Raw genomic sequence first — 12,453 nt, 5'->3', positions numbered from 1 at the left:
GCTGCCCGCCGAACTGTGAGGCGCCAAGATGCACGGTTTGAGGCGAGATCAGCCCACTGGCGGTGGTCAATATGGCAGGCATCAAGAGCTTTCTTTAGGCAGTCCTTGTACCTCTTCTTTGGTGCACCTCTGTCTTGGTGGCCAGTGGAAAGCTCGCCATATAACACGATCTTGGGAAGGTGATGGTCCTCCATTCTGGAAACGTGACCTACCCAGCGCAGTTTGATCTTCAGCAGCGTGAATTCGATGCTGTCGGCCTCTGCCATCTCGAGTACTTCGATGTTGGAGATGAAGTCGCTCCAATGAATGTTGATGATGGAGCGGAGACAACGCTGGTGGAAGCGTTCTAGGAGCGGTAAAGGACCCATGATTCGGAGCCGAACAGGAGTGTGGGTATGACAACGGCTCTGTATACGCTAATCTTTGTGAGGTTTTTCAGTTGGTTGTTTTTCCAGACTCTTTTGTGTAGTCTTCCAAAGGCGCTATTTGCCTTGGTGAGTCTGTTGTCTATCTCGTTGTCGATCCTTGCTTCCGATGAAATGGTGCAGCCGAGATAGGTAAACTGGTTGACCGTTTTGAGTTTCGTGTGCCTGATGGAGATGTGGGGGGGCTGGTAGTCATGGTAGGGAGCTGGCTGATGGAGGACCTCAGTTTTCTTCAGGCTGACTTCCAGGCCAAACATTTTGGCAGTTTCCGCACAACAGGATGTCAAGCGCTGAAGAGCTGGCTCTGAATGGGCAACTAAAGTGGCATCATCTGCAAAGAGTAGTTCATGGACAAGTTGCTCTTGTGTCTTGGTGTGAGCTTGCAGGTGCCTCAGATTGAAGAGACTGCCATCCGTGCGGTACCGGATTAAACAGCGTCTTCATTGTTGAGGTCTTTCATGGCTCTAAAGGCTGTGTACGGCCCCTCACCCCAAGTCCAAAGCCCGCTGCGCAGCTCAGACGGCAAAGTCCTCCTCAGCGACAAGATCTCCATCCTCAACTGATGGTCAGAACACTTCCAATCTCTTTTCAGTGCCTACCGCTCAGTCCAAGAATCCGCCCTGCTCCAGCTCCCTCAACAGCCCCTAAGGCTAGAGCTGGATGAGGTCCTCACCCGGGAAGAGACAATATAAGGCAATTGAACAACTGAATCCTCCCAGAGGTCTGGAAGGCTGGCAGCAAAACTCTGCATGCCAAACTGCACGAGGTTTTCAAGCTCTGCTGGGACCAAGGAAAGCTGCCTCAGGACCTTCGTGATGCCATCATCATCACCTGTACAAAAACAAAGGCGAGAAATCAGACTGCTCAAACTACAGGGGAATCACACTGCTCTCCATTGCAAGCAAAATCTTCGCTAGGATTCTCCTAAATAGAATAATACCTAGTGTCTCCGAAAATGTTCTCCCAGAATCACAGTGCGGCTTTCGCGCAAACAGAGGAACTACTGACGTGGTCATTGCCCTCAGACAGCTCCAAGAAAAGTGCAGAGAACAAAACAAAGGACTCTACATCACCTTTGTTGACCTCACCAAAGCCTTCGACACCGTGAATAGGAAAGGGCTTTGGCAAATACTAGAGCGCCTCGGATGCTCCCCCCAAAGTTCCTCAACATGGTTATCCAACTGCACAAAAACCAACAAGGTTGGGTCAGATACAGCAATGAGCTCTCTGAACCCTTTTCCATTAACAATGGCGTGAAGCAAGGCTGTATTCTCGCACCAACCCTCTGTGTACATTTACTCCCCTACAATTATCGACTAAAAGAAAGAGATCATCAATTATGTATAGAATTCAATTTTACAGCTGTCAAACCAAGAACCATCACCAGAACAATTGAGAGCTCATATCTTTAAACTAACAATTTGCAAATATGGGCTCCATACTTTCAAAAAGAAATGATATTTATCCCGTAAATTGTAAGTTATCTTTTCCAGAGGGATACAAGATTTCATTTCAGTATGCCATCCTTGCATTCCCAACACCAAATCAGATTTCCAAGTGATCGTCAGACATTTCTTAGATACAATTAAAGCTAATTATAAAAATTTGATATATAGTTAATCTTAAATTTAAGCTAATCATTTTAATATCACCCAATAAAAACAATATTGGATCAAACAGAAGTTTAACTTTTAATATTTTTTCCAAAAATCCATAAAGTTTTAACTTTGAGGCACAACCAAATCGAATGAAGAAAAGAACCTATCTCTTTACCACATCTAAAACATAAATTGGAGGATATTAAATATTTTTAATTTTTGAGGGGTTAAATATAATTGATGTAAAATATTACATTGGACTGGCCTGTACCTTACATTAATAAGTTTAGTCATATTATCTCTACATAAATTTCTCCAATCATTTTCATCTATCTTTCTATTCAAATCAGTTTCCCATTTTAATCTTGATTTATGAATATTTAATGTTGGCATTTTCCTTTGTAATCATTTATACATCTCTGAAATAAATTTGTTTATATCTCTTTTAGTGAGTAATAATTCTAAAGCAGATTCTCTAGGTAATTTTAAACTGTAACCTAACTTTTCAGTTAAAAACATTTTACCTGACAATGAGGAAAAAAAAGTATTAGGAATTTTATATTTTTCATTAATTCAATTAAAAGAAATAAATCTCCCAGCCTCAAAACAATCCTCCACCTTTTTAATCCCCATTGATTTCATATCTTTAAAAATTGATTATTAACAGTAAAAGGAAAAAGTTTATTCTGATATGAAGGTTTTAGGTGAAATCATACCTTTTCCATCTATCTCATCAATTTTATTCCATAATTCAATTAAATATTTCAATATCAGTGGATCTTTGCCAACTAGTAATTTTAAATTCCATTTATAAATAAATTCTTGCATATATTTCTCATCAATTTTAGCTAATTTTATATTTGCCCATACTGAATACTTATCTAGGTCAAACATTCCACTAATTTCCATAAAAATTCCTAATTAATTAAAAATTCTTAGAAGGAAGATGCCAGACAGTCATGGTGGATAACTGTCTGTCAGGATGGAGGCCGATGACAAGCGGTGTGCCTCAGAGATCGGAGTTGGGTCCCTTGTTGTTTGTCATTTACATTAATGATTTGGACGATGAAGTGGTAAATTGGGTTAGAAAATATGTGGATGATACAAAAATATGGGGTTTTGTGGATAGTGAAGATGGTTTTCGGATACTGCAGAATTTGGACTGCTTAGAAGAGAGGGATGGAATGTGAAGTGCTCCATTTTGGGAAGAATAATGAAAACAGGACATATACAGTGAAGGGGAGGGCTTTGAGGAATGCAGAGCAACAGAGAGATATAGGAATAATGGTTCATCATTCTTTGAAAGTGGAATCTCATGTGGATAGAGTGGTGAAGAAGAATTTTGGCATTCTGGCCTTTATAAATCAAAGCATAGTATATAGGAGTTGGGAAGTGATGTTGAGACTATTCAGGACATTGGTGAGGCCACATTTGCAATATTGTGTGCAGTTCTGGTCTTCAAATTATAGGAAGGATATCAATAAGGTAGAGAGGGTGCAGAGATTTATTAAAATGTTACCTGGATTACAGTATCTAGAATACAAAGAAAGATTGAGTAGACTGGGTCTTTATTCACCGGAGCATAGAAGGTTGAGGGGGAAATTTGAAAGAGGTATTTAAAATTATGAGGGTAGGTGAAATTGAAATGAGAGGTCATGAGTTGAGGGTTAGGGGCAAAAGTTTAGAAGTAACATGAGAGGGATCTTCTTCACTCAGAGAGTGGTGTCTGAAACATGGTCAATGTTGTAATTTAAGGAAAAGTTGGATAGGTGCATGGATGTGAGGGGATTGGAGGGTTATGGGCAGAGTGTAGGTAAGTGGGGCTGTAGATCACTTGAATTGGTACTGACTAGAGGGGGCGAGATAGCCTGTTTCCATACTTTGATTGTTATATGGTTATGTTTTTTTAAATGTATTTGACAAGGAGTAGATTGAAAGATATAGAATCCTTGGAAAAATATTCATTTTAATACAATTTACTCTACCGATAAGTTGTAGGTAAATCATTCCACCTATTTAAATCATCTTTCATTTTATTAAGAAAGGTGAATAATTAAATTTAAACAAACTATCAATTTTTTATCAATTTTAATTCCTAAATACTTAATTGGATTTTGTGTCCATTTAAATTGAGCAATTTGCTTACACCAACCATAATCCCCCTCAACTAATGGCATAATGTCACTTTTGTCCCAATTGATTTTATAACCAGATATTTCTCAATAACCTTGTAACTTATATAGTGAATTTTCAGGATCTGTTATATAAATTAAAACATCAGTAAATTCCTCACTATTGAAGTTAATTATCTTAGCACAAAACAAATAATGCTGGTGACAAAGGACATCCTTGTCTCGCAGATCTAGTTAATTTAAAAGGAGACGTATGTCCATTAGTAACCACTCTAATCTTAAAGGGTTTTTGTATAAAGCCTTAATCCAATTAATAAATATTGGTCCAAACTGAAATTTTTATAAAACTTTAAATCATTCCATTCTAACCTATCAAAAGCTTTTTCAGCATCCAATGATAAAGTTAAAGCTAACCCTAATTTTTCTGAGATGCATGAATTATACTAATTAATTTAGCAATGTTATCAGCAGAGTATTGTTCTTTAACAAATCCAGATGGGTAAGTATTCATTCAATCTATTCGCCAAACCTTTAGCCACAATTTTATAAACAACATTCAATAAAGATACAAGACTATAAGACTCGGGTTTTAATAAATCTTTTTCTTTCTTAAATATTACTGTTATAATAGTATTTGAAAGATTCTGGTAATGAGTGAGTTTGAGTTGCTTGTCATAATACTTCCATTAATGGAGGGATTAACAAATCTTTAAACTTTATATAAAATTCACAAATGAAAGCATCTTCATCAGGAGATTTACCATTTTGCATAGTTTTTAGAGTCATAATAACTTCTTTAACCATAAAATGGGAGTTGAAGCTTAGATGAAAAAAAAACACTATCATTTCCTCATCATTATTTGATTGAGATGTATATAAATTAGTATAAAATTCTTTGAAAGGATCATTTATATCCTGAGGCTTATAAGTAATTTTTGAATTCTTTTTAACAGCATTAATAGTTTTTGATGTTTGTTCTGTTTTCAATTACCAGGCCAAAACCTTATGTTCTCTTTCTCCCTATTCATAATATTTCTGTTTTGTTCTCTCAAACAATTTCTCCATTCTATATGTTTGCATCAAATTATAATACTTTTTCTTATTTATTCTATCTTTTTTTTCTCTCAGATGGGTCTTTTGGTAATTTTTTCTCTAAAATCTTTCTTTCTCTAATTTATCTACTTCTTTAAGATAACCTTTCTTAATCTTATTTGAATAACTTATTTTTATCTCTTAAATAAGCTTTTAATGCATCCCATAAAATGAATTTATTATCAACTGAATTAGTATTTATATCTAAATATATTTGTATTTGATTCCTTATAAAATTACAAAAATCAACATTTTTGATATCAATAAAGGTGAATGATCTGATAAAATTCTAGCTTTGTGTATGTGCATGTAACACGTAATTGAGCTGAAATCTATTCTAGAATTAGAATCCAATCTATGTGAATAAAATGAATAATATTTTTCCCTTGGATTTAATTTTCTCCAAAAATCCACTATTTTCAAATCTTCCATTTGTCTTGGGTAAACTTATACCTCTCATTTTGTTCATTTTAGATTGGTCACAGTGTTTGAGCTACCGAAAGAAAATAGACACACACACCGAGAGCAGTTCAGTTTATACAAATGTTTATTACTAATTCAAAAGCTGATTTCACACTACAATATGCAAGCCCTTCCCAACTATACTTATCAACGCTTGGACTGGTCCCAACTGCCGAAGCGAGGCAACAACTGCACACTTGTAGTAGGTTGTCAGGGCGCTGGTAGCAGCTTCTCCACCTCCCCTGACCGGGACGTTGCTCGGACTCTGGCTGTTCTTCCTTCTTGACAAGGGGTGTTCCCACCCCTCGGAGAGTCTAAACTTGCAGCAGGACCACAGACTTTTATACCCCAAAAACAATTAATCATGCACCCACTCCCTCTAACATTTGTCAGTCAAAATCAAAGCTGAGCATACTATTCTACAATTTAGAAGATTAATTATTATGGAGCAGGATGCTATGATATCCTGGTTTATCTCGTAGATACAAGGACTCATTAAAACTTCTTGAGCAAGACAGGTTGTGACCAATACGTCAATTTCAGCGTGTCGTATTTGACAACTGCTTTCCCTGGGCCTCACGGTGGAATTCCATTTCAAAGTGTATCTTCAGATAAGTCCCCATGGCTGAGTTTAATTACATCTGCTAGTTCTGAAAGTAAGGTGACCTGCGTGTGGACCCAGTGTCGTCAGTTCCACATAAGCAAAAAGCATCTGAGTACATGGTTTTAATCCTCCATTACACCATTAATGCCAAAATTCTTTTTGCAGTTTTTGTTTTAGTTAATGATTTTTTGTGATTTATCTAACAATGGGTCTAAACAACAATTAAAATCTCCACTAATTATTACATTTGCTTCTGCAAGATGAAGGGAGGTGTCTTGTGTAAATTTCTCATCAGCTATATTAGGTGCATAAATATTCATAAGAGTTCACAGCTGAATAAATTTGTCAAGTCACCAAAACAAATCTTCCAACAGGATCAATAACTATTGATTGCAATTTAAGTGGCAACTTTTTATTTATTAGAATAGCTACTCCTCTTGCCTTACAATTAAAAGATAAAGTATAACTTGACCAACTCATTCCCTTTTCAACTTTTGATGTTCTTTCTCTATTAAATGAGTCTCCTGCAAAAAGCAATATCAACTTTTTACATACAAGCTAAAACTTTCTTCCTCTTAATTGGGGTATTGAGTCCATTCACATTAAATTCAAATTATTTACCACCATAATATAATTTTAATATACAACTCTTATCTCCTTCTCCAGCATATCACAGATCCACAGCTAATCTTAAAAACAAATATTTCCAAATATCAAAAAGCAAGAAATCCCCCCCTCCAAAATAAAGAGGAAATGTAGATCAGCACTAATACCCATTATTATGGGAAGTGGCCTTTGCCACTAGATGGCACACAGCCTCAGAAGGAGACAACAGAAAGGTCTGGATCTCCTGGACATAATATTAAAAATAAATTTCAATCAGTTCAGCATATAAAAGGTAAGCTTCTTCGAGATCTCTATTCACTTAATCGCCATCAATTTAAACTTCAATTTCAGTCGATTTTCGATGCTCCATTGAAGATTCTTCTCGATCTGTCTTGACTCATCCTCAATTGTTGGAAAGAATAACTCTCTACCACTTTGCTTATTATTAGGTAGTGAATTATCAAATTCCAAAGCTTCAGATTCATTAGCAAAAAAATTGTGACTGATATTCTCCATACTGCTGGATACCGAAAGGCAAATTTATACCATTTCTTCCATAAAACTGATTTTGCTGGATTAAAGTCTTCTCTTAACAATGGCATTACTCAAATCTGCATAGAAGAACACTTAATTCCAATCATTAATGGGGCTTGTTGTTTCCTGGTATTCTGAACTGACAATTTTAGTATCATTTCTCTATCTTGGTAACATAAACATTAAATCAAGATGGAGTGTGGCGATTGTCCTGGATATGGTTTCTTACTAATGTGCTCTGTCAAGTTCCAAACCATTTGGAAAGTTTTCAGAACCCAAAATTTCAGGCATCCATTTTTGAAAAAAATAAACTGTACTGGGACAGTACCCTTAAAATCTTCAGGAAATCCAACAATCAACATTTCTGCAACAAATATTTTCTCTGGAACCTCCCATGCTGTAATCTTCCATCTTATTAGCTGATTCTTTACATTGTGCAACTTCCATATGACAATCTTGGAAATCTTCAAATTTTTGAACTTACACTTTAATTTTATCGAGTTTTTATAAATTATGCCATATCAGTTTTCATTACAGTCATTTCTTCCTTGATACCTTCCAATTGTGTACCCAATTCAGTTCTCCAGCATTTATTTTGGCCATTTTCTCACTCATTGAATTTATTTGTTCTGAAATCTTATTAAAAATTCGAGGGTCTAAAGGTTCTGGGGTAACAGGTTTCCATTTTTCCCTGTATATACTGGGCTCTTCCATCATCTTCTGATTCCTCCCCCCCCCCCCCCTTGTAACTGTGGTAAAATACCCTCTTTTGTCCTAATCTCTTCCTCTGTCAATGTTGTTGTTGGCTGGATCTGTTTACATGCCTTTTGCTTGGCTCTCGTCTGGCCAGCAATGCTAGCCCACATGGGCCCAGTTGGCTCCATATAGGCCGCTTCTGTTATGCACATGTGCAGACCTCTGCGTACGAGCAGTTGTCTCAGTAGTTTTTCTCCATGCTCCAGCGCCATCTTCAGCTCCCTGAGGAAGTGGCGCTGGAGTAGCCTGAATTCTTACCAGAAAATGTAGTGATGGTTGAGGCTGGAAAGGAATCAAGACCAAAGGCCCAATTCTTCAGGTAGGCCCAGTTTCTTCAATCACAGTTGCTTCTTTCATAGTGATTTTCTTTGAAGATTGAGCTTTAGATTTTTTAGTAGCCTTTGCTAAAGAGGTTTAGAAAAATTTTAGTTATTTACTTTTTTTAGTTTCTAAAGTGCGGGTTTTAATTAATTCTGCCAGGAAGAGGCATTTTCCCACATCTTCCTCCTATGCCATCACACCATGCCCCCCTTAAAGCACTATTTATGAATTACTTAAGTTCACCGTATCTGCCAAAAATTCTGGAAATTACTCCCCTGGTGTGCTTACAGTGATAAAATTTATGTCTTCCTGTCATTTCTGGTGGTCGAGGGCTAAGGTGCTGCACAGTAAGTCCTGGTAGCAGGAATATATTTACTTCTTAGCAATCTCAACAGTCCCTGCATCTTCCCTCCCATCCGGGTTAGGAAAAATGCTCATTTTTCATCATCTGTAATATTATTGGTCGATACAGTGTTGATCAAAACGTTCAAAGTACCCCTGCCAGTTTTCTTCATCTTCATTAAATTTTCCAAACTGGGTGTCAGCCATCACTCCCTTTGATTTGCAATTTTCTGTCTTGTCAGTTGTAACAGTATTCTTTTCAGAGTTGTTAAGTTTGATGGGGTTAAGTAAATTTGACCTTGTCCACAATTTGTTTAGTATGCTTCGTAATAAGAAGACAGGGCAGGCTGTTAATTCATTGATACTTTACTACATTCTAAAATGGTGTTCTAACAAGCATGCATATATATCAAGATCAAAAATGTTCTGAACACTAGGTGGGTAAATCGCTGGGAGATTTTATTGAAATTTTATTGAAAATTTAAAGACCTTTTGATGCCCTTTCTTATGAAGGTGGTGGATCAGGCAGCGGAGACACATAGCCACCTAGTCCTTCTTATGAAGGTGGTGGATCAGGCAGCGGAGACACATAGCCACCTAGTCCTTCTTATGAAGGTGGTGGATCAGGCAGCAGAGACACATAACCACCTAGTCCTTCTTATGAAGGTGGTAGATCAGGCAGCAGTGACACGTAGCCACCTAGTCCTTATGAAGGTGGTGGATCAGGCAGCGGAGACACATAGCCATCTAGTCCTTCTTATGAAGGTGGTGGATCAGGCAGCAGAGACACATAGCCACCTAGTCCTTCTTATGAAGGTGGTGGATCAGGCAGCAAAGACACATAGCCACCTAGTCCTTCTTATGAAGGTGGTGGATCAGGCAGCAGAGACACATAGCCATCTACTCCTTATGAAGGTGGTGGATCAGGCAGCGGAGACACGTAGCCACCTAGTCCTTCTTATGAAGGTGGTGGATCAGGCAGCGGAGACACGTAGCCACCTAGTCCTTCTTATGAAGGTGGTGGATCAGGCAGCGGAGACACGTAGCCACCTAGTCCTTCTTATGAAGGTGGTGGATCAGGCAGCGGAGACACGTAGCCACCTAGTCCTTCTTATGAAGGTGGTGGATCAGGCAGCGGAGACACGTAGCCACCTAGTCCTTCTTATGAAGGTGGTGGATCAGGCAGCGGAGACACGTAGCCACCTAGTCCTTCTTATGAAGGTGGTGGATCAGGCAGCGGAGACACGTAGCCACCTAGTCCTTCTTATGAAGGTGGTGGATCAGGCAGCGGAGACACGTAGCCACCTAGTCCTTCTTATGAAGGTGGTGGATCAGGCAGTGGAGACACGTAGCCACCTAGTCCTTCTTATGAAGGTGGTGGATCAGGCAGCAGAGACACGTAGCCACCTAGTCCCTCTTATGAAGGTGGTGGATCAGGCAGCGGAGACACATAGACACCTAGTCCTTCTTATGAAGGTGGTGGATCAGGCAGCGGAGACACATAGCCATCTAGTCCTTCTTATGAAGGTGGTGGATCAGGCAGCAGAGACACATAGCCACCTAGTCCTTCTTATGAAGGTGGTGGATCAGGCAGCAGAGACACATAGCCATCTACTCCTTATGAAAGTGGTGGATCAGGCAGCAGAGACACGTAGCCACCTAGTCCTTCTTATGAAGGTGGTGGATCAGGCAGCGGAGACACGTAGCCACCTAGTCCTTCTTATGAAGGTGGTGGATCAGGCAGCGGAGACACGTAGCCACCTAGTCCTTTTCCACAGCCATCATTATGGCGATCCTGAATAAGGACGGGGACATATTGAAGCCCTCCTCCCTATAGACCTATGTTTAATGGATGCAGGTTATAAAATTATAGCAAACGCATTTACCAATAGCTTGGTAAAATTAGCAAATCTAGATGAAGCTGTATTTGTTCAAAAGAGGCAATCAGCAGACAACGTAGCTAGATTGCTCAATATAATACACCTGGCACAGTCGGTGGTGGACCTGGGAGTGGCTGTACCTCTGGATGCAAAGAAGGCCTTCGATTAGATTGGAGTGCGATTTTCTGTTCAAGGTGCTGGAGAAATTTGGACTGGGTCAAAACTTATTAATTATGTAAGGAGACTATTATAAACCCCGGGCTAAAATAATCACAAATAGCAGATGTTTCCAGTGTTCCTGCTGAGTAGATCTAGTAGAACTGCACTGGACGATTATGGGAAGGTCTTGGGATATAAAGTGTCTGAACAAAAGCAAGATCCTGCCTTTGACGAAAGGGGATTATTGACCCCACCAACAGGGAAGCCAGTTTAAGTGGTTGTAGGAAGGCATTAAATACCTGGGGATAAACGTGGATAAACACTTATGCAATGTAAATGATCTCCCTTTGCTTCGAAAGATTAAGGAGGATCTGGCTAGATGGAAAACTCTACCCATAACGTTGTGGGCAGAGTTAACTGTGTAAAAATTAAAGTGATGCTGTTACAAGCCCAGAGGACCCCAAAACCCAGCAGCAATAGAAATTCACCAAGACAATGGTTACTTAAACAAAAGTTTCTTTAAACTGTGACAGATTATAGATATGTTTTTGGGAGGTAAAATGGGGCAGATTTTTTAAGTGTAGGTCACATACAAACACTTATTTAAAATACTGGAGCTCTGCTCATGCTAGTCATGTTGGTGCCAAGAGGCTTTGGAGAGTGCCCAAGAGACTTCAGTAATGGATTGTTGTTTACAAAAAGGTAACAGATGAAAGAGTTTGTCGGAGCCACATTCTGTCTGGAGTGGAACTAGCTGTTCTAGATCATGTGGTTTTGCAACCAGAGAGAGTAAAACGGGCTTTCTCTCTGTGTGAGAGAGAGACACACAGAGATCAGTTCTACAGTTTTACAGTCAGCAGCAGCAACTGGAACAGGACAAGCTGGCAGGCTTGTGGAAAACCCCATTTGCAAGACTAGTTGTGAGTGCTTAATTCAGCCTGGTCAAAGCCCTTGTGGTTCATGCAAGAGAGGACTGGCTGTCTAATGCGTCACTTGAAATAAGAGAAACAAAAAGCCACTCAGTGGTGACCTGAAAGAAAGAGGTTATCATCTGGAGAACCCTGAGGGGGAAAGTTTTGTAAGACACTGAAGTGGCTGATTAAAAAGGAAACAGTTGTGGGTGTCCTGGAACAACAAATCTCTCTCTGAAAACCAACAAGAACCTTCCTGAATGGTAACTATTTACTTTTCAAGCACCAAAGCCTGGTGAACTTTATAAATGTTGAGTTCTGTGCACAGTATGAGAATTGCCTGCAACCAGTGAATTTGGAGGAATGAGAAGTGAGATTGGACTTTGAATCAAAGAACTTTTCTGAACTTGCATACACGCACGCTTAGAAGGGGGTTGTTTGGTTAAGTTAATAGTATTAAGTTGAAGATTGATCCTGTTTTCATGTTTAAAGTTAATTAAAAGCAACATAGTAACCATTTGTCTTCGTGAATATCAATTGCTGCTGGGTTTTGGGGTCCTCTGGTCTCGTAACATAACCTAAAAACAGGATCAAACTTTAACTTATTACTATTAACTTAACCTCTTCTAAT

The sequence above is a fragment of the Narcine bancroftii genome, chromosome 5 (assembly GCF_036971445.1).
Source record: "Narcine bancroftii isolate sNarBan1 chromosome 5, sNarBan1.hap1, whole genome shotgun sequence".
NCBI lineage: Eukaryota > Metazoa > Chordata > Chondrichthyes > Torpediniformes > Narcinidae > Narcine > Narcine bancroftii.
Note: the sequence above shows the minus strand (reverse complement) of the source record.